Source organism: Hemicordylus capensis, chromosome 2 (genome assembly GCF_027244095.1).
Source record: "Hemicordylus capensis ecotype Gifberg chromosome 2, rHemCap1.1.pri, whole genome shotgun sequence".
NCBI classification, from domain to species: domain Eukaryota; kingdom Metazoa; phylum Chordata; class Lepidosauria; order Squamata; family Cordylidae; genus Hemicordylus; species Hemicordylus capensis.
The window spans coordinates 420,641,186-420,663,867 of record NC_069658.1 but is presented as its reverse complement, the minus strand read 5'-3'; the positions used below and the strand labels follow the sequence as shown (position 1 = coordinate 420,663,867).

Genomic DNA, 22,682 nt, shown 5'->3' with positions numbered 1-22,682 from the left:
CTAGGTGGGAATGCCTGGTCAGAAGCCTAGTCAAAGAGCTTGTTGCAGGATCCCTTGGGCAGAAGGAGTCATGATTAAACTCGTTTCTATCAGTAGTGAGGATATGCTCTTAATTACTTGTTGAACTGCTCTTTGAAATGAAGGACATAACCACACTGCTGAATTAAACCAATCTAACAGTCATGGGTGTCTGGGGGTTGGTGACAAGCAGGGGACAGTTGTCCTTCTCCCAACTGAACCAGTATTAGCACTGGATACAACTTGTTGTTTTATGATTTCTATACACATACTTGGTATCTGCAGATTTTGCCTTCCACCCCCCAGAAAAAGTCCTATGGGTTCCCATGCTAACAGCTATTCCCTTTGTCCAGGGAGCTGTGGGAACTGTCATTCTGAGTGGGGCTTCCAGAAGCAATTGGCTAGGTGCTCTAGCTATGCTTTTGGACTAAAGTGGGGGAAACTAGCTGGATTAGAGTTTTCCTCACTGTAGCCCCAAAGCATAGCCGGAACACCTAGCTCTTTGCTCCTGTGCAGTTCTAGTAACAGGCTAAGCACTAAAAGAGAATTTTTAAACATTTCATCGGTCTGCAGAGTTCTTTGTAGGTAGCCATGATGACACTGAAAGTGGTATAAAACTGGTGTGTGTATGTTGTGTAAGATAGGGCCTGTGTGTGTTGTGTAAGATAGGGCCTAAGTTAACCTTTGCATGATTTCAGAAAGTTCTTGCTAACCATTTGCTATGAAAGAGATCACATTCAACAGAGCAATGATGAGGCTGTCACTGCCTTTATTCAAACGTGCTACAAGGCACCAGCGCCATTGTCAGGGCCCAGTGGGGTCAACGTCCCTCTAAGCACTCAGGTTTCAGGTCCACAGATTGTGGTACTAATTGTCAGTCCAAGAGGCCAGAGGCAAGTAATGAATCCACTCTTAATCTCTCTGCAATTGCTGGCAAACAGCTGGGACTGTGCAACAGCAGAGGGAAAAGGAATGAAGGGAAAGGTTGTTCTTTTGGGTACCACTGAACAGCTGGATATGCGTTCAATAAGATTGTAAAAAATACAATAAATTAGGAAGTCAGGTAGTGGAAGAGGAGTGGTGGGGCTCATTATACAATGTTTCTTCATACTAAATAATGCCACAAAGGTAACATCTTTAAAGATTTACTTGTTTTACCCAGTGATCTCCAGGAGTGGAACACTCGTGGAGACTCTGGAATGCTCTCCCGGTGGCCATCCACTCCTCAGACTCCATTATAATTTTTAGAAAACGTGAAAAACCTGGCTTTTCACCCATGCTTTTATATTATTGTTCCTATTGCTGCTGCTTTGTATCTTTCATGGTTATATTGTGCTTGTTTTTTAATCTTTTAATCAGATCTGTATTTTTATAATCTAGCTAATATTTTAATTGTGTAATTTTTGTAGTCTAGTTTTAACTTTTGTGAGAACCACCTTGAGATTGTTTTAATGAAAGGCGGTATAGAAATTTTACAATAAAGGAATAAACACTGGCCACAGATGGTGTGTGGAAATGTTGTTGTAATATGCCCAGCCAGAAGGGGGCACTAGCATTTGCTAGTAGTAATCATAATGGGAGGCAAAGCCCTTCTTACTTCCTGCCTGCACTTCTTGTTCAACTTGTCTCTTCTTGTAACACAGTAAAGAAGTCTTAGCCTATAATGTCTCCCTTTTTCTGAACTCTCATGACAGATGGAACTTGTGATGAGGTGCATATAATAGGCAGCTCATCTAATTAGTTTCAGCAACAGGCAGCACAAGAATAAGTTAGTGCAGGGCTGTATTTTATATAACTTACTGAGGTAATTTTCATGACCAGCCCTACCTGGGTAGAACAAGGCAGGCCCAGTAGGGCTGGTCATGTGAAGCCCCAAGATCACTCTCGATCCTGTCACTCCTCCTCTGGGTAGCCCTAATCTGCTACCCAGGCTTAAAGTAAGGTAGGAGAACAAGCGCTTACCTCTCACCACACTCGCCAGTTATATGTAGCTCCTGCTGCTGGGAACTGCTCCCAGTCTGCCAGCAGCCATTTTTGTCATAGAGCTGGGGGGAAGGAGTGGCCAGACATTGCAGAGTTTTCACAATACTCCACATGTGGTGCATTGTGGGATACCTGGTTTCCCTGACTGCCTTTTCCCCACTCCTGATCTCCGCTGGGCTTGGCACAGCACCACTTGTGTGTGCATGTGAGCAAGGGAGCCATGATCAGACTCTGGTCATCTGGAAGAAGGCAGGGAAGGTTCCTGCCTTCCCTCTAGCAGCCCACCCCCTTGTGGTGTGTGAATGACCTCAATAAATGGCTGAAAGTGAAACATTGGCTTAAAGGACTATAAAAGAAAAGACCATACAGTGATGGCAAGAGAGGCCTCCTAACACCAACCGTTTGAGAGCTTTTTATATATGATTTCTTTAATCTGCATTTGGAAGTTTTGTCTCCATAAGGGTAGATTAAAGTTGGCAAGTATGAACCAAAGGGGTGCTTATTTTGTACACTGAGAAGCTTTCCCCTGTATTCAGTAATGAAGCAATAATAATCAAGGCACATTAAATGACTGCTTGGAAGAGTTCACTGGCCTGGACCGTTAAACCTACTATGATTATTAATTTCCCAGAGGATGCTTAGTATGGATGAGGCCATTAATGTTATTCTGAATTAGTGGAAGGGTAAACATCTAACCTGCTCTTTAAAATATCTGTCCGTCTGTGTTTGTATTTCATATATTTGGTACATATCATACATGTGAAACACCAGGACAACAACATGATAAACAGTTGGAAGGGGTCCATTTCTATAAATTTTAAACTATGCCAAAGGTTTATTAAGACATTGACTACAATAATATTTTAATTGATCTCATTTAGTAAATGTAAACCAAACTACCAAGCTTGCCCAGTATGTTAATGGGTAAATCTGTATTGTTTTGTGGCATGGAGAAATGGTTTAATGGAATATTATTCCCCTTTGGAACTACATCCAGCCTCTTCCTCTTTTCCCCCTAGAAGGGTCTACTGATTTAAAGCTCCAATAAAGAGCAGAGCTTTGACTATAGGTCTTTCTTAAAATGGATCTAACCAACTGTTTTACTACAAATTCCAGGCCTCTTCTAACCCCATTCATTGAAATAAGCTGCTGTTTTCAATTTAGATCAGGGCCCTCCAGCAGTTACTGAGCTACGACTCTGATCAGGTCATATCTTGGAGGTGTGCTTCCACACTTCCTGCGTTGTGACACCGCAGCCCCTATGTGGACAGCAGGGTGCCGTTCACATTTCCAATGCCTTGTCTCAAATTTAATCACTGCGATATAGAGCTAGGACGCTGTATATCCAGCATTAAAAAGTAGCTGTTTTTTCAGGTTGTTAGTTTTTACGAGACTGCTCCCCCGGCTGTTTACGTGACTTGCCTGAATGGAGGCATTTTGCTACTGTTGATCAGCTCATCTGGAAAGTGGCCTGGAGACTTTTTTTTTGCCCAATAATTTTTTCCCAACACTTTTCAAAATATCAAGCCATTAACATTTCCAGGGCTGCTTTCAATTGTCACCTGGAGAGAGTTCCTGAAGACTCCAGGTCAATACTGGAAGGTTGGCAACCCTAGTCCTTATATACCTGGGTCCATAACCTAGCTCATCCCTAAAGCTAACCAAGAGAACTTATATGAGGCATTAAGCCTGTGCACATGAACAGCCAAACCCAGGCTAGTGCAGCCCAGCCTGAGTTTGGCTGCTTGTGTGCACTGCCAGAATTTAGCCTGATCCCAGTGCTGCCCTCGCAGGTAGCCCAACATTTTACCCAGACCTTTAGCCAGGGTTTAAGGGCGCAAACAAGCCCTTAACCCAGGGCCATATGGGTTAACCCTGGGCCGTATGTATGCTTGGGCTGCACGCAACCTGAGCATACAAAGAGTCGGATGCCCAAAGCGCTTGACTCCCAGGGGAATTCCCCAGTGCACAGCACTCATTGCCTGTTGCATTATGGATTCTTAGAGGCCGGAAAAATGAGTCCCAACCTCCACTGATTCACACTGCTCCAAGAATTCAGAATTTTGGAATGCCAAAGAATGAAGCCATCATTGTCTGGGGGGAAGGTAGGTTCATCCCTGCTTCCCTCCCCCCCCCACCTCCCCCCTCTTGCCTGCCCAGTCATGTGATTAGCCTTATTGTCTTTTAGCCTAACCTACCTCACAAGTACTGGTGAGATGGGATAAGGCCACATGTGCCACCTTTGAAGGAGGGTCAGGATACAAATGTAATAATTAACGGCACACTTGCTTATTATGGACATGTTATAGGCTTTTATGCCCCTTCCTGTTAATGTTACCTTCCTGTTTACTCCCTTCTGTTCTATAAAATGGTGTGTTTTATGTGTTCTGCTGTTCCCATTAGAAAGAAAGGTCAGACATTTGAGTGAAGAACAATATCTCAACATATACTGTACATTTAGGGCAGATTTACAGAACAATTCTGTGAGATTTTCCAGATGATGGTTTATTCTGTATCTTTTCAAGCTCTCACCTCACTTAGTGATGGGCTTCCCTGAAAGTTGGGGTATGCAAGCCTGCTGCTTGGCCAGCTTGGTTCAAATCCAGACTGGTGTAGTCCGGTCACTGAGCCAGCTGAGCCAACTCATGGGCCAACTCAGGGGATATATTTGTAAAGGGGAATCCGGCTAGGATTCCCTTTACAAGTAAAGGGGGATTCCCTAGACTAAGAAGGGGGGGCAGTGAAAAGGGAATATTTACCTTTAGTTCCCCTCCAGTGGGGATGGCAGAGGTGGCGGCGGCATCGGCTTTTCCAACCCCCCTGCCAGCCTCCCAAATGACAGGCCAGGCCAGCTGCAGCCTGGTTCGGGTCTCTGTGCACATGTAGAGATCATTAGAGTGGTCTCTGCATGTGCCAAGAGGCCCGAACCATTTGGGAAGCTGCCAGGTGGGTTGGAGGAGCCCCGCCTCCTCCTCCAATGTTGCTGCCTCCTCCTCTGCTGTCCCTGCTGGTGGTAAACTAAAGATAAATATCCCCCTTTCACTACTCCCCTTCCTAGCTAGATTCCCCTTTACAACTATACCCCATGAGCTGGCCCACAAGCCAGTTCTTGAAACCAGGGGGGTGGTCTGGTTCGAAACCAGCCGCCATCCCCCTTCTTAGTCTAGGGAATTCCCTTTGCTTGTAAAGGGGAATCCTAGCTGGATTCCCTTTTACAAGTATAAACCCTGAGCCAGTTGGTGAGCTGGTTATTCCAACCAGGGGGTGGCCTCATTCGAACTCAGACCAGCACCCCCCCTTTGAGGGCAAGGTCAGCCCAGTTCTAACTTAGACTGCTTAAACCTGGCTGGCTCAATGTTGAGCTCGGCCTGGTGACCTCTGGCTCTCACATCCCTACCTCCAGATTTTGAAGTATTATAAAACGAGACAGGAAGTAAGTGTTGGCCAACAGGCAGTGCTGCAAGCAGCAATAGTGCAGGGAAGGTGCTCTCTGTTTGGCTGGAGCACCAAAACTTGCAAGGAAGGACAATGAGTTTCTTTAGAACCCGACAAAGGCTCTCTGTGTTGCAGAATGCTGCCCTGTGCTGCCCTGTGAAGCTGCAAATGGGCCATGTGAACTGTTTAGTCATAAGCACAAACTACAATTTTATATGTCACTGCAAACCTTCCTAAAGAGGTTAAGCAATAATATGTACAACATCAATTTCTACTCACAGGTGCTCAATTGACCAATTCCAATTTCCTGGTGCAAATCCATGCTTGGGGAACAGCCAGCCACTCACAGCGCTAGGCATAGCACAAAATGATGCTCAAAGGGTTGCCTGAATTAGCCTCGCCTGTACATTGAACAGTATTACCCTTTGTCTTTTTCTGGCTAGATATGCAAATATAATTACCAAAAGCAAATTCTAGTAGTGTATCAAATGCATTTTATTATAATAGTACCATCGAATATTTCTCATTTTTAGTAGATAACAAGCAAAAATGCAATTAGCATAAAAGTCCTGAAATACAGCTTTGACTGCCAGCAACCGCCTTTGAAATACAGATAAATTTCTGCTTTAATCCTAGAAAGGAAATCTTGGTTTTTAATTTCCATAGAAATTAGATTCTCATCCAGGTGGCAGTCTCGCCTCTCAGTTTCTAGTTACAGACTTGAGAAGAAGAGGGTTCTCCCCTATTTAGTGTAAGCTTAGTCAAATTTCAGAGAGATTCCTTTTATCTGTCAATAAATTATTTCATGCTGCTCTTCTATTGAATAAGTGAGAAGAGTGGCACACCTCTTCTAATAACTCAACTATTTATTTATTGTTAACAACAACCCACTGAGAAAGCCCCCTGCATAAAACGTAGATGGGTGCAGGGAGACTTCTGCTGCAAAACTGCTTCACAAAGGCTTGTGCTGCAGAACTGAAACTGTTTCACTACTTTTATTAAATGGACTTCTCGTCCTGAGGCCTTCTGGGCTTGCTTCTTAAACAGACAGTATGCCACATCTCTCCTCCTTGTTAGAACTTAGTTGTCCTTGTTAGGCAAATTCACACCTGCTTTCATCAGACTTGACTTGGCAGAGATGCCCTGAGCTCTTCAGAAGATGCATTAACTGTGGTGTCGCTTTCAGGGAATGCAAAAGAAGAGCCAGATAGGTGGGGAGAGGGTTGTATTTCTTGAATGCATTCATGTCTGACGTTTGTAGACTGGTGACTGGAGAAGCTTCACATAGGAGTTATTTGTATAAGGACATTAATGCAGCTGGTCCACATGGTGTATCTAGAACAATCAACTGAAACCATCTCCCCAGTCTCTCGCATGGTCTTCTCATCCTGAGGCCTCTTAGGCTTGCCCCTTAAAAGAGGCAGTACACAATACTTCAACCTCTGCTGTCTTCTTTCTATGTTTGTTTCCAAATGCTGATCTGTATTATTAAGGAGGAAAGCTGTTGATTCTTGGAATTATGTGTTTGGGAATTAGTTTGAGTACAATGATTTTTCAAGATCCATCAATGCCACCTTTGACAGTAGAAATCTTCCAGCTCTCTCTTTTAAAAGATATGTCAGATCAGCACCGTTTTTTCACTCCAGCCTGCCTGCCTTTCCCCACTTCAAGCCGAGGTTTGATTTCTTATTCAAAATGTGTCAACTGGGAACCTCTCACTCAGATCTGGATTACCATACATGACATCTGTGGTGCCCAGTTAGAATTTCATTTCTATGGAGATGAGATTGGACTGTACGCCCCAGAATAAAGTACACACACAGGCTTGTGTTTGTTCTTTCAAGGACTGTAGGACACTGGCATTCTCCTGCTATGAGTTAACACACTCATATTGACTGCCTTTGCAACTACTGCCATTGGGAACAAACTGTTTATATGATTCACAGTCCTCATTGACTTGTAGTAATTAAACATGGATGCTTTTGTGGGTTTCTCTTGAGATTTTACTTTTTCTCATTTCCCCATTCAATATTTGCCATGGGCTAATTTAGACACTATGTCTGTCAGCCCATCCTAAACACAAAGGGGAAGAAGATGGGCACGCACTTCCTCACTCCCCTCACAGCATGCTATTGCACCACTTCCTAATTGCATGGGGATGGTTCATTCGAGCTGCTCCTAAATGTGTGAATCAAATACTACATTAAAGTAGCATTTTGTGTGATGGGGCAATTCGGAAGAATCCCCATGCAATTAGAAGGCGATGCATAAGGGGGAAGAAATGCATGCCCATGTTCTTTCCCTACATGTTTCTGAGTATTGCCTGAACTGGCCCCATAAGTTCAGTTCCTTATTATGGTACCAAACAAAAATATACAATGAGGAGAGGGGCCAGTGTTCCCTGTAACAGGGACTCCCAGATGTTGTTGACTACAACACCCAGCATCCCCAGCTACAAAGCTGGGGATTGTGGGAGTTGTAGTCAACAACATCTGGGAGTCCCTGTTACAGGGAACGCTGAGAGGGGGCCCCCACAGGGGTATACCAAGTCTGGAGTGGGCCCGGAGATGAGATCTTAAAATGGGCCTCTTGTGGTATATTTATATACCACTTTTCAACAGTGGCAACAGCCACTGCAGGGATGCTGTTATGGGAACAGGGCCAGTTGCTCTCTCCCTGCTAAATAAAGAGAATCGCCACATATTGCTATACCCACTCCCTCTTCTGTCTCTGAAACCATGAAGGACCAGTGAAAGGAGGATCTGGGGGTCAGGACAGTGTCTGGGAGGGGGAGAGTAAAAATGGCATGAGATCCTCTGCTGCTTTCTCACCTTGCCTTAAACCACGTTGTGAATGTTTGTGCACATCAGAAGGGGGCAATCTCCCAGTATGAGGTGATTCTCTAGGCTTATTTGGAGGATTCGAGCAGGGAAGCTTCAGCTCTCGCTAAAGACTTGTGGCTGAAAGAGGTCAGGTGGGATCCCGCGCCTCTTTTCACCCAATGTTCTGCATCTCTCCCACCTCTCACAAACCAGTGGCTCAGCCCCCCCACCCCACTGCCATCCATCCTCTCACCTTTCAGGGTTCTCAGCACCGACTCTTTCCTACTCATGCTGCTTTCTTTGCCCCTCTCCAGCCTCCCACTCAGGAACAGCAGTTTCCACAGAGCCACCGCTGCTGTCTCCACCCATTGGAACCTGACAGCAAGCAAGTGACTCTTATTCTTCTGCAAAAAATAGGCAGCATTCTGGGAGATACCATCTTCCCTGCAAGTGGGGGAGAGGGTGGGAAAAAGCAGGGTGGGGAGATATGTAATTACATCACTTGATGGGGTGAGTGCAAATCAAGGGGGGCGGAGCCGACTGCCAGGCTTCTTCGGTGCTGTTGGGGGGACTGGCCTTGGGGGGCCTTCAGAGGAGGCTGGGGCAGGAGACATTTGTCTCCCTTTGTCTTATTGATGGTACGCCCCTGGGACCCTATGTTTTTAAGGTATCACCTATGAAGTTGCAGGACTTAATTCAAAAAGCCAAGCTAGCTTGTATTTGTGTTCTAGGTTGCTCCCCGCCCCCGTGCATTTTTCATATAGAGTGTTCATGTGAATTAATCCTGGAAAAGAGAAGACCTCTGCAGATGTGTTTCACCCCTAATTTCTTTTTCTTGGTTCTTCTGATTCAAATATGTATAAATTTTAGTTAATTGAATTGATTAAGATTTTGCATAGAAGTGTTAGGACTTCCCCCAGTATCCACTTCTGATTATTATTATTATTATTATTATTATTATGTGTTATTGACTGGTGTTTTTTTATCCAGACATCAAGTCCTTCCCAAGGACCTGGGGTGGCTGAATTTTATTGTCAATGTTGCTGTTATTATTATAGATATCGTCGCAGAATATAGGCTGTTCCCAGTAAAGCTGCTTTTTGTAATTGGCTGATGGTGATTTCTGTGGCCCCTATGGTGTTGAGGTGCTCTTCAAGTTGTTTTGGGATTGCACCTAGGGCGCCAATTACCACTGGGATTATTTTGGTCTTTTTCTGCCACAGCCTTTCAATTTCAATTTGTAGATCTTTGTATTTGGTGATTTTTTCTATTTCTTTTCCTTCTATTCTGCTATCCCCTGGTATTGCTATGTCAATTATTTTGACTTGTTTTTCTTTCCTCTCGACTACAGTTATATCTGGTGTATTGTGCGGCAGATGTTTGTCTGTAGTCGGAAGTCCCATAATATTTTTGCATCTTCATTTTCTACCACTTTTTCAATTGTATGGTCCCACCCATTTTTGGCTACAGCTAGCTTGTATTTTTTGCAGATGTTCCAGTGTATCATCCCTGCTACTTTGTCATGCCTTTGTTTGTAGTCAGTCTGTGTGATCTTTTTACAACAGCTGATTAGATGGTCCATGGTTTCATCTGCTTCTTTACAAAGGCGGCACTTGCTGTTTGTGTATTATTATTATTATTATTATTATTATTATTATTTTAAAAAAAACTATAGAAACATTCAGTTTTTAAATACATGACTCTTTTTTACTAACTCAAAAAATGCTGAGAGACTACAGGCATTTCTGGATTTTGCTTGGACATTTTCAACTTGAAAATGGGCTGTTTTGAGTGTTTCAAACTAAAAATGAAATGCCCTTTAAATAAAGGGCCTGTTTCGAGCTCAGAACAAAACAATCCCATTTTTATTTGAAATGTTTCAACATTTTAAGCACCATTTTGGAGGCCTGTTTTTACCTTGCTGATTTTTTTTCTGGCACTGACTTTCAATTGGTTTGCTATCTTCTCGCTTCTTGGTTGGCTTGTTACACAAATCAAGTGTTGTCATGGGCAACTGTGCCCCCATTGGTAGGGGAGGGGAGGGGGGAACACAAAAGGAGAGAGTTTCAAAATATATACAAAGGGACTGGGAGGCAGAGAGAGCCCTTGAAGAGCCTCTCTTGAAGAGGATATATCAGGAGAGGATGAAGGTATCAAGGAAGGTTTGATTTTGTGGTTTTCTCAGCACTGAGTAGAATATGTTGTGCTATTGCTACTATAACTATCTGGTTTTGCTGGATCTCAGATTGAAAAAGGCAGAACTTGGGTGCCTTGAGTTCTGGTTGGTTTTGTCTGCGAGATAGTATTGTGGCAAGAAGTGCGTGCGTGTGTGTGTGTCTGTGATATTTCTTGGTGACTGCTGTGATGAGCTCCATGTATGGCCTTGAGACCAACTTGAGTTTCACTCACATCTCTGGTCTGCTCTGCATTGTGCATTGCAAGGTATACTCAGGTATACCTGAGTATTGCAAGGTATACTCAGTCAAAATGTGGCTGAAGTTGCTCTAGTCGAGCTTATGGCTATGCTTGCTGCTAAGGGTGCTGCTGTGGCAGCTGTTGCAATGCTAGGATGTAAGGAGTCATAATTGTGTGTGAGAGAGCAACTTTCCTATTACTGTGTGCTACTGTAGTGTTTTTCAAGGCAGGGTTGCAAAATGCATTGCATTTTGGTGTCCCTAGAAGCTACCCAAGGGGAGTTTTGTGTTCCCCCATTGTTCCCTATGGCTGAAACACTCAAAACGTTTCAGGTTTTGTTTCATCAAAACAACTGGTCTGACTGCTGTTTCGATGAAATGTTTTAGCCATCTAAGTTTTGTTTCGAGCTCGAAACAAAACACAAAATCCATTTCATGTGCATTCCTGGGACATGAGTATTCAAATTCGTCCCTGCTTCTGCATTTGTCTGTAACATGCATATACAACAGAGATACATTTATCTCAGTGGGTAATTTACATCAACAGGAGAACTAGTGCAGACTTCATATAAAGAAGCCTGTTTTGAGCTGCAGCCATTGCTTTGACAGCTATATGATTACATGGGCCATGAATTATATTTGGTAATCACCTTGTTTATAATTTCATTCACGGAAAATTAGCTGTGTAGTAAAATGAGGGTGCTTTTTAAACAAAAAATCACAGGACACGTAGTGAGGCGTTGTGGACGAGGGAATGAAATGGTAGCAGAGAGACCATTATGCATTAAACTTGGAAGACACAGCAAGACATCTCTCAGTAGGCTTTAATGTTTGTTCATTAGATCTGTGATGGAAGGGAAATTGAGAAGGATTTGGTGAACATTGAGGAAGAAGTCAACATATTTCTTCAGGTAACCACGCAAGCTTTAAATTAGCATTGCCACCTGTCAGCTTGGACAGGGCTCATTTTCCTTTAACAATGCCAAAATCAAGAGATATTCACCTAATCCCTACTGGTATTGTAATAGTCTAAGCACTTGTCCCCATCTGCTGTAACCTACAGGACTGCTCTAGACCCCAAAGAGAAATTAGTTGCATATCATTCTGTTTCCTGCATCCTCTCTGTGGGTTACTTACTTAATTGGTTACCTGTTCAGTAAATTTAAAGCTCTGAGCAGTGTTAATTAAGCATTGTGCTTTGCCCTCTAATCTTGCTAATTAATTGCTTATATGCTTGGTGTATAATGATATATTATGTTTGGGACAAGATGCTTACAGTGATGACTTAGAATCCAAACACCTGGTTGTGCTAAGCTTAGAACAGGGATTCTCCACCTTGGATTCCTAGATGTTACTACAACTCCCATCATCATCAGTCATTATGGCTATTATGGCTGGAGATGATGGAAGTTATAATACACAAACATCTGTGTGCCCAAGGTTGGAAATCCTTGGCTTAAGAGAATACTGGTGTATATTTTTATTTTTTTTAATTTTATGTATCTCCTGACTCCAAATACTTTAGGTGGCACACAAAGCAGATTTGATCCAACTCCATCATCTGACAGAGATGGAAACTGGTATCATGCATCTAGAACAGGCCTGCTCAACTTCGGCCCTCCTGCAGATGTTGGCCTACAACTCCCATGATCCCTGGCTATTGGCCACTGTGGCTGGGGATTATGGGAGTTGTAATCCAAAAACAGCTAAGGGGGCCTAGGTTGAGCAGGCCTGATCTAGAACCTGGGGTGTTCCACTTTGAAGTCACCCCAGGATGCCAAAGAAGTACTAGAATCTTTTTGCCTTTCATACCAGCATCACACAAAACCTAAACTTCCTCAGCCCCTAACTTTTTAGACAATCCAATATGAAGACCCTGCTTCAGAATATCTTCCAATGTTGAACATTCAGGCTGTTGCCTACCCAGTATTTCATAACCAACTCTGTCAGTATTCTGTAACCAACCAACCAACCAACACTGCCAACTCTGCTCTTCCTACCTCTGTTCACAGGAATCTGGACCAAGTTGTCTTTCAATGAGGAAGATCAGGTATTAAGACCTGCTTTTGGAACCACAGTCCTCAAGCTTGAAATATAAGACCACCCCCACTACCAATTGTCAAGATTTCTGATCCAAATTACTGTGCCTCAGATAACCAAGGTGCCAGAGCCACTCACAGCCCAACTTCCAGATTTACTCCATCAATACCAGAAAAAAAGACAGAGCAAGAGCATTCAGGCAAAGGTGATTTCCAGGATGTTTTCCGGATTATGAGCTTTGCGCCGGTGGAAGCGTTTCGAGGTGCGACGGAATGGTGAAAAAGTTTCAAACTGCGTGTAAAAGGTTGTTCAGTGCTTCATGGTAGGCTGGTGGCCATTCATATTGCTGTCCACTGCAATGTGGTTTCCAGTTATCTGCCCCCTCCTCCTGCCCCATTTTGGGCCAGTGGGATTGCAGAGGGGGCAGGAGAAAAATGTGACAACTTTAAAAAAAAGTTTAGAAAGGGGTTAAACAGGGCTGTATATTGGCTCCCTTCCTGTTTAATTTTTATATTAATTATTTAATCCCCCTCTTAGATGACCCTGTTTTTCATCAGCCCAAGCTAGCAGGCAGAATGATATCTATCTTGCTGTATGCTGATGATGCAGCATTACTGTCTACTACGCTTGTTGGCATGAGGAGGGCTCTGAGAACTCTTGCACAATTTTGTGCTGAGGAATTTCTGGCCATTAATATTCACAAAACGAAGGTGATGGTGTTTGGTAAGAGATCAAAAAAGCATTGCTGGTCCATAAATGGTAATAGAGTTCAGCAAGTTAAAACGTATAAATATCTTGGCCTTGTGCTCCATGAGGATCTCTCATGGAGACCCCACTGTGACTATTTAGCCACTAAGGCTCAACATACAGTCACAGCTGTATTAAAAATTTTTTACACCCAAGGGGCCTATTACATTCCTGCTGCGCTGAAGGTTTATCAAGCTAAAATTTTAGCCTAGATGCTCTATGGAATACAGATTTTTTTTACAGGAAATCTACAGTCACTTGAACGGGTTCAAACGAGATTTCTATGAGGTATTTTCCAACTCCCTTGTTGTGTCTTGAATGCATCGCTTCGTTTAGAGGCAGGCATTACCAGGATAGTAGCCCAGATGTGGTTACATTTAATTAATTACTGGCACAAAATTAACTCTCAAGGGTTGGGCTTGGTTCCTTTGGTTTTAAAGGACAAATATCAGTCTATTTGGAAGAAAAATGTATAGGTCATACTGGGTAATTGTGGGTTTTCTGAGCAATTCATATGCCCCTTAGGCCCAGATTTAGTCAAAAAAGTTTTAAAACAGAGAATTTGGGACCTGGAGAAACAAAGGAACCTGAGTAGGGTCTCTATTGAAATTTATAATGATTACTTCTCAAGTTACTCACTTCTGGCAATGTATCTTACGTACTTGTCTGCTCTGACCCAAAGGAGAGCAATCTCCCAGGCTCAATTTAATGTCTTGCCATCTGTGGTTTTGGAGGGAAGGTATAAGGGCATCCCTTATAAGGATCGACTATGTCCCTGTGGTGCAGAAGTGGTTGAGACAACTGCACATGTGCTTTTACACTTTACCTTTTACAAAACCATCCATACCTCCTGGCTCGAACCTTATTTGTGCAAATTTTTGGGACATCAGGATAAGTTCTATGTTGAACTCTTCCTGTCAGGTCAGCACAAGGGAATAACCTTGGCCAGGGCCAGATTTTGTGCAGATGCTATAAAAATAAGAAATGTTTTAACAAATTTTAATTGATATGTTTTATGCATTATTCTTTTCTTTTCCTTTTTCTGATAATTGTATTATTGCTGCTTGTTGTATGTATGTTATGTTTGATCTGTCTCCCTTGTGCAAAGCTGTCAGGAGGGGGAAGTGCCGTTCAAAAACAAAAAATTAATTGCAGCATTGCACCCTTGCACAAGCACTACAGCAAAAAATCCAACAACAACAAAAAACCAACAGTTGGGAAAGAGCTGCTCCAAAATGAGAATATAATTGCAGCATAGGGGTGTGCAAACAGGTTCAACATTGAACGTGTTTTACTTTGAACCAGTTCGGTTCAACCATTCAGGGTTGAATTGAACCAGCCCCTTTTTGGTCCGACCTTGAACCAAACACCCCCGAATGTTCAAGGTGTTCGCAAGTTTCATTTTATTAAAAACATATAACTTTTTAAAAAAATTTTTTAACCTTTTATTACCCTCGGGGTAGTTCCTGGAGGGGGGGGTACATGGAGGTTTCCCTGGCCCCGCTGGCCTTTGAAATGGCCCCCTCAGCTGGTTCGGCTGCTCTTCGGCCAGTTATCAGCCTTCGCCCAGTGGCCATTTTGGAGGCCGTGTGCCTGTGCACATGGCCTCTGGGTAGCCTGGGCCATGCAGAAGCCATATGCGCAGGTGTGCGGCCTCCATAACGGCCGCCAGGTGAAGGCTGAAAACTGGCTGAAGAGCAGTCGAACTGGCCAAGAAGGTCATTTTGAAGGCTGGGGGGGAGGGGGAACCTCTGCAGATCCCCCCCCCCCATCTACAGGATCTTCCCCAAGAGGAGTAAAAGTTTTTAAAAAAGTAATTTTTAAAAACAAAATGAAGCTCGTGAACCACCACCCCCAACTGGACTGGGGGGGAGGGATTCAAGGGGTTACCAGACTGAACTGGCCCAGTTCGGTTTGAGGCCAGTCCAGCCCCAAACCAGTCCAGCTGGTTTTGTGCACATCCCTATTGCAGCATTGCACCCTTGCACAAGCAATCCAGAAAAATGAACAAAATGGCAGAAGGTTAGGGTAACCCAAAATAGGGCATCAGAAATATCGACGGCACCTCACTGCCAGTGATGTCAGATCACAGGCAGTACAGAAGCACACTTAGCGGACAAGTTGCAAAACTGTTGCAGCGTGTAATGCAATGCAATGCACACCTGGCTTTGTGGAAGCTCCCCCAAGGACACCAGCTCTAGCAATGAAGAATCAGAAGAGTCCCCAGAAACAAGCTGTAGTGAATATAACCCAGCCTTTGTCCTAGGGCAAACCCACATGAGGGGAAGAAAAAATGCGGAATCATCCCCTCTCTATGCTTTGACCCGCAAAGACTGTTCCTTTAAACTTTCCTGTTTCTCCAGTAGCTGATTCACTGCTGCCCAACCCAATTATTACAGAGTTTAACACACACACGCCCTAGATTTGGGGTGGAATTCCAGGGAAACTCTCCTTCTCTTTCTATTAGAGAAGTACAAAAACCTTCCACGTGCAAGCTTACATGTGGTGAGAATCCTTGGCAGCTAATGATCAAATTAAGGTGTGTTTGCACCAGAGTAAACCCTTCCCAGCCCCGCTTTCCTGAATTAAAAATCCACACAAGGAGGCTGGTTAAAATTTGCAAAGAATCAAAATAAAAATAAACTTTATTGAAAATACTACAGACAGTTTCCGTCTGAGGATTTCTCAGCTTTTAGTTACAGGTAAAAATACTCAGTTGATTAAAAGGTTACTTCCAAAAAGCACTCCAGCTGATACTGGAATGGCATACTTTAAAAATCATGGTTACCCAGTTGCAAAGAATATGGATGTAAGAAAATACAAAAGCACCTTTAAAGTTTACATAGACTTTCAACACCCTAGCTGGATGAATGGGTGCAAGCTATTGCTTTCTTAGTTGTATTCTAGGTAAAACAACAATAGACAGTTGCAGTGATATGCAAGGCACACAAAAGGAAAATATAAGTCTAATGCAAACTGACTAATAAACTGTTCTCTAGGTTAAACTTTCCCTGAAATCAAAGCCCTGGCTTCCTTCTTGAACTCACCAAAACCATGGCAGAGGATTCAAGCCCCTGCAGTCCTTATCTTCCATTAATTTCAGTCCTACCTGTTGCAATCATTTTCCTGGCCACACATCTGGCTGCCAGCCCAGCCGAGCTTCAACTGCACAAAGATACACTTCTCTTCCTGCCTCATGGCCATCTATGTCCCACCCACCATGTGCTGCATGGCTGATCCCTAGAGGTCACTAGGGTTGTGCGTTTTGTTTTCTTTTTCTGTTTTGTTTTTGGCCGGAATCCAAAACACCCCCCATTTTGTTCTTTGTTTGAAATGGCAAAATCTGAATCTGAAATGTTTTAGATTTTTAAAAATGGCCCCAGGGTAAAACTAGTGGGTGGAGGTGGTAGTGCCCAATGGGTGGAAACTACCAGCTAATTTTCAGAGGAATTGGGCAAAGGGCTGATTTTTGGTGAATTTTTGAAGTTTAAGGTTTTTCCCATAGGGAAGAATGGAGGTTTCCATTCCAAAAGTATAGCTTCATGATGGGGGGAAAGGGGTGGCCCAGAGCAGAGTAGGGTGCATGGTAGGGATGTGCAAAAAATTTCGGGCACAGAACGATCTGTGCCCGAAATGAACAATTTCGGGTGATTCGGGGCTGAACCGAATCACCCCTGATGTCCCCCGATATTTTTCGGGCATGAGCCGAATCACCCGAATTCCGGGCATGAAAAATTCAGGTGATTCGGTTCACGGTTGATTTTTGGCGATTTTTTAAAGTTTTAGTGACTTTGCAGCAGTTTGGGGGCATAGCATGGGATCTGGGCAAAAGTAGTGGGGTGCTGTGGTAGTGCCTAATGGGTGCAGGCTACCACCCCAATTTCAGGGGGATTGGGAAAAGGGCTGATTTTTGGTAAATTTCTGAAAATTTCATGTCTTTGGGGCAGATTGGGGCCTATTGGGGCAGAAAGTGGGGCCTGGGACAGAATAGTGGGGTGGGGTGGTAGTGCCTAATGGGGGGAGGCTACCACCCCAATTTCAGGGGGTTTGGACTAAGGGGTGATTTTTTGAGAATTTTTGAAGTTTTAGTGACTTGGGGGCAGTTTGGGGGCAGAAAGTGGATCTGCCCCAAAAGAGTGGGGTGGGATGGTAGTGCCTCATGGGTGGAGGCTACCACCCCAATTTCAGGGGGATTGGGCAGAGGGCTGATTTTTTGAGAATTTTTGAAGTTTGGGTGTCTTTGGGGCAGATTGGGGGCAGAAAGTGGATCTGCCCCAAAGGAGTGGGGTAGGCTGGTAGATAGTGTCTAATGGGTGGAGGCTACCACCCATCCTCAATTTAAGAGTGATTGGGCAGAGGGGTGAATTATGGTGAATTTATTTGTATGAGGTTTGTCTTCATAAGGTGAAGTGTGCTAAAGTGATTACTTCCTCATATTATTCATAGTAAAGGAAAGTGTGAAAAAGTGAAAGTGGGGTCATGAGAGTTGTTCAATTGAAAAATATCTCATTTGCTATGATAGAATGAGAATTCACACCTCAGAAAAAACTTCTGAGGTGTGAATTCTCATTCTATCATAGCAAATGAGATTTTTTTCAATTGAACAACTCTCATGACCCCACTTTCACTTTTTCACACTTTCCTTTACTATGAATAATATGAGGAAGTAATCTATTTAGCACACTTCACTTTATGAAGACAAACCTCATACAAATAAATTCACCATAATTCACCCCTCTGCCCAATCACTCTTAAATTGGGGATGGGTGGTAGCCTCCACCCATTAGGCAGTATCTACCAGCCCACCCCACTCCTTTGGGGCAGATCCACATTCTGCCCCCAATCTGCCCCAAAGACACCCAAACTTCAAAAATTCTCAAAAAATCAGCCCTCTGCCCAATCCCCCTGAAATTGGGGTGGTAGCCTCCACCCATTAGGCACTACCACCCCACCCCACTCTTTTGGGGCAGATCCACTTTCTGCCCCCAAACTGCCCCCAAGTCACTAAAACTTCAAAAATTCTCAAAAAATCACCCCTTAGTCCAAACCCCCTGAAATTGGGGTGGTAGCCTCCCCCCATTAGGCACTATCACCCCACCCCACTATTCTGCCCCAGGCCCCACTTTCTGCCCCAATATGCCCCAATCTGCCCCAAAGACATGAAATTTTCAGAAATTTACCAAAAATCAGCCCGTTGCCCAATCCCCCTGAAATTGGGCTGGTAGCCTGCACCCATTAGGCACTACCACCCCACCCCACTCCTTTTGCCCAGTTCCCATTCTATGCCCCTGAACTGCCCCAAAGTCACTAAAACTTTAAAAATTCACCAAAAATCAGGATTTTGCCCAATCCCCCTGAAATTCGGGTGGTAGACTCTACCCATTGGGCACTACCACCCCACCCCAAAATTTTGCCCCGGGCACCTTTTTACCCCCCCGAATCGATTCAGATTCATATTCGGATTAAATCCAAATCCGAACCGAATCAAGGGTGATTCGGGTGACCCAGATTCGGGCACAAAACAGAACAGGGGTTATTCGGTTCGGGTCCGAGCCGAATCACCCGAAATCCCGAATTGCACACCCCTAGTGCATGGTAGTGCCCAGCGGGGGCAAGGAAGCTGCCAGAATTATTTAAAAGGAATTGGGCAGAGGGTTTGATTTTTAAAGATTTAATGGAGTTTATGCGTCTTTAAGGTTCTTCCCCATAGGGAATGATGGAGATTTCAGCAGCCCCATAATTGCACTGGGGGGGGCACCAGGGTGGCCCAGAGCAAGTGGTGGTGTAGAGCACATAGGGTGCCAACCACCCCCACGGGTTGCTAACCCATGGGGTACTGGTTTCTGAGATGTTTTGAGTGTAGATTGAGTGTAGATATGAGAGTGGATTCATTGTTTGTTGTAGAAAATATCATATGCTACCAGAGAATCTACACTCAGAACACCTCAGAAACAACAGAACCCAGCACCCCATGGGTTAGCAATCCATGGGGGTGGTTGGCACCCTATGTGCACTACACCACCACTCGCTCCCAGATACCCCAGTGCCCCCTAGGTGGAGTTATGGGTCTGTTGAAACCTCCATTATTCCCTATGGGGAAAAACCTTAAAGACACGTAAACTTCAACAATCCCTAAGAAATTAGCCCTTGCCCTATTCCTTTGGAATCTGGGTTGTGGCAGGCACCCCTTGGGGCACTGCCATGCAACTCACTGTTTTGCCCCACAGGCTCCCTTTCTGCCCCAAATCTGCCCCAATGTCATGTCAGCTTCAGAAATTCTTTAAAAATCAGCCCTTTTCCTAATTCCTTTGGAATCTGGGTGGCAGCAGGCACCCATTGGGGCACTACCACCTGACCCACTCTTCTGCCCCCAAAGCCCCATATCTGTCCCGAATCCATTCCAAATAACATCAACATCACACATCAACAACAGCAGAGCTTTGCAAAGAACCATGCAGATTTCCAAAGGTCATGCACATCCACATCCCCCCCCCCCGAAATGCAATTCATCTACACACAACAGTATGAAACAACAAGGAAATGCACACTGCCCCACTGGCCAATGAGGGTAAATGCACACTGCCCCACTGGCCAATGAGGGTAAATTGTACCCTCAAATTTCCTTAAAAGGAATAAGGAGGAAATACATACATACATACATACATAGCCAGCAGATCAGCCCATGCTTTCACTGGCCAATCTGCGGGCTGGAAGGGCTGGAAATTCAAACAGATGTCAAAACTCAAAATGGAGACCGAAGGAGAAAGACTTTTCGCGATTGCAAAATGGAGTTCCAAAACAGCTGGAACAACAAAACATTTTGTATCCATAAGAACATAAGAACAGCCCTGCTGGATCAGGCCCAAGGCCCATCCAGTCCAGCATCCTGTTTCGCACGGTGGCCCACCAGATGCTGCTGGAAGCCACAGACAGAAGTTGAGGGTATGCCCTCTCTCCTGCCATTACTCCCCTGCAACAGGGACGTTTTGTTTCAGCTACAAAAAATTTTCTTTTGAGCATTGGGTGTTTTGTTTTGGCTACAAAACAGCTGAAACGGCCTGGTTTGTGCACAAAACATTTTGTATCCAAAATGAAACGCACATCCCTAGAGGTCACCACCTGTCAGTCAGGACAGGGTACACTTCTCGTTCACTCTTTAGGGAAGGAGAGGCTGTTCAGTGACTGATTACTACACAAGCCCATAGACTACTTCAGGAAGAGATGTGGTTAAAGAGAAGCCTTTACAGACGGACATGAAAAGATTTCTTCAGATATAATTACTGCATCCTTGTAACCCATCAGCTGTGGAGTGTGCACTGGAGAGCCTTGACTTGAGTTCCTGCCACTGACTGAAAGGGCAGCTCCTCTATGGGCTTCTGAACAGCTTTCTATGGCCTGCCTATTTCTTGGTCTCTGTTTTTGTTCGCCTTGAGATCTTGTGCTGGATGTGAGCAGCTGTTCTGCCTTCCTTACATGATGCGGCTTCAGTGTGCATTTCCTTCTCCTTGGCTCATCAATCAAGAAAAAAACCATTAGGGAAAATATAATCAATGCAAATGACAGATAAATAAAACTTATGTCCTTATATGTTCCTTATGTTATCTTAGGTTCTTATATGGCTTTAAAAGGGGCTTAGACAAGTTCATGGCGGACACGTCTATCAATGGCTACTAGAGATGGCTATAGACCAACTCCAGCTTCAGAGTCAAGATGCCTCCACATATCAGTTGCAGGGGAGCCATGGCAGGAGTGGGGGCATGTCTTCATCTCTTGCCTGTGGACTTCTGTGAAGGAATGAGGCCTGGACTTCCTCTTCTTCAGTATTCCTCTACTGCCAATGTTTTTGCTTATTCCCTATGTTCAGTATCAAAAAGCTGTGCAGGGGTCAAAAGTTCACAGTTCCTCCTGTTCTACATTTTGGTTTAGAAGGGGAAAGAATTTTACTGGTTAACCTTTGGAATGTGTTAAATTTTTAATTACTGTTTAAATTTTTTAATTGCTGTTATCTTTGAATATGTTGAATTTTTTAACTGCTGTTTTAATTGTTGTTTTTGTTTTGGTTTTGTTGTGTTTGTTTTTGTGAATCGTCTAGGACTTTGGGAGTCAGGTGGTATAGAAGTTAAATAAATAAAATAAATAAATAAGAGAGGGTTTGATTTGACTGGATATGTTTTAAAATAATGGAGGGAACTTGAGTTGTTCTTATTTGGAGGGCGGGGGATAGGCTAAAAGGAGGTTTGCCTGCAGTAGATAGTTAGTCCAAAAGCTGTAGAGCTGAATAGTTGGAAAGATGTAGAGCTGGTTAGTTGAACAGTGAGGGCTGAAGAACTAGAGTCAGTTCAGGTTGGAGTTGGAGAGGCTCTGCACACAATCGGTGTGTAGAGCCTAATAGGGTTCTGCGGGCAGAGTGGGTCAAGCCTGCTCTCCCCACAGACAATCACCAGGCTAGCTCTGAATGGCCGGATTGGTCACCCACACAAGTACTGGCTCCATCATGGAGCTGGTAGGGGTGATGGGGATGGGGGGCCTCCTGGCCCCCCAGGAAGTCCTAGAATGCCCTGCGCAAGTGAGTGGAACATTCTGGGGAGACCCCCCAAGACCAGGAGGCATGCTGTTGCCTCCCAGCTAGTGGGTCTCCTCTTGAGTTGCCACAGTGCGGAGCCACACCGTGGCAACTCACAATCAACTAAACAGGGTCAGCAGAGCGCTCGCTCCACTAAACTTGTTTAAGGGCTGGGGGCAATTAAGTGCACTAACCTCCAGCAGCCACACAGTTCCTGGAGGTTCACACATGTGGGGATACTGGGCTGGACTCCCTTAGCCCAGTTTCCTCTGCATGTGTGAATAGCCTCAGAGTCTGGGAGAGCCAGGAGAGAAGAGCTGAGAAGTGCTGCTGAAATTAAGAGCTCAAAAATCACTGGGAGAGTTAAGCTGAAAACTCCCTTGATACCCAAATCACCCACAAAGCAGCTGAAGGATCAGTCTGGAATTGAACCTCCAGTACTGGAAAGAATGAGCCAGACCTGCAGCTGAACAAGGGGGAAAGGCAGGCTTGCTTTAGTAGCTGATCAAAGGTGCTTATAAGAAAACTCCTGGTTAGGTTAAGGCACAGTATTAGATGCAGGTTAGACTGGATGCATTTTTTTTATATTTTATTTGTTCCTTGTGCTCATATGGTTGCTTTGTACTAAATTTTCCAAAAGAACTGCTGTTTTACATTAAA

The 22,682-nt window shown here is 44.2% G+C and overlaps 2 long non-coding RNA genes across 3 annotated transcripts in view; one reads left to right on the top strand and one right to left on the bottom strand.

Moving 5' to 3' along the window:
- LOC128346189 (uncharacterized) overlaps positions 1-2,055 on the bottom strand; it is an 8,005-nt gene extending 5,950 nt beyond the window's left edge. The window contains exon 1 of the long non-coding RNA XR_008316830.1: positions 1,981-2,055. This is a non-coding gene — a long non-coding RNA (uncharacterized LOC128346189). The remainder of the gene's footprint in view (positions 1-1,980) is intronic.
- Positions 1,630-22,682, top strand: LOC128346188 (uncharacterized). Of its 2 annotated transcripts, XR_008316829.1 has the most exons (5): positions 1,630-1,729; positions 11,515-11,583; positions 12,685-12,722; positions 12,825-12,974; positions 21,067-22,682. It is a non-coding gene; the product is annotated as an uncharacterized LOC128346188 (long non-coding RNA). The 2 variants fall into 2 exon arrangements; XR_008316828.1 differs by having other exon boundaries at positions 12,685-12,974.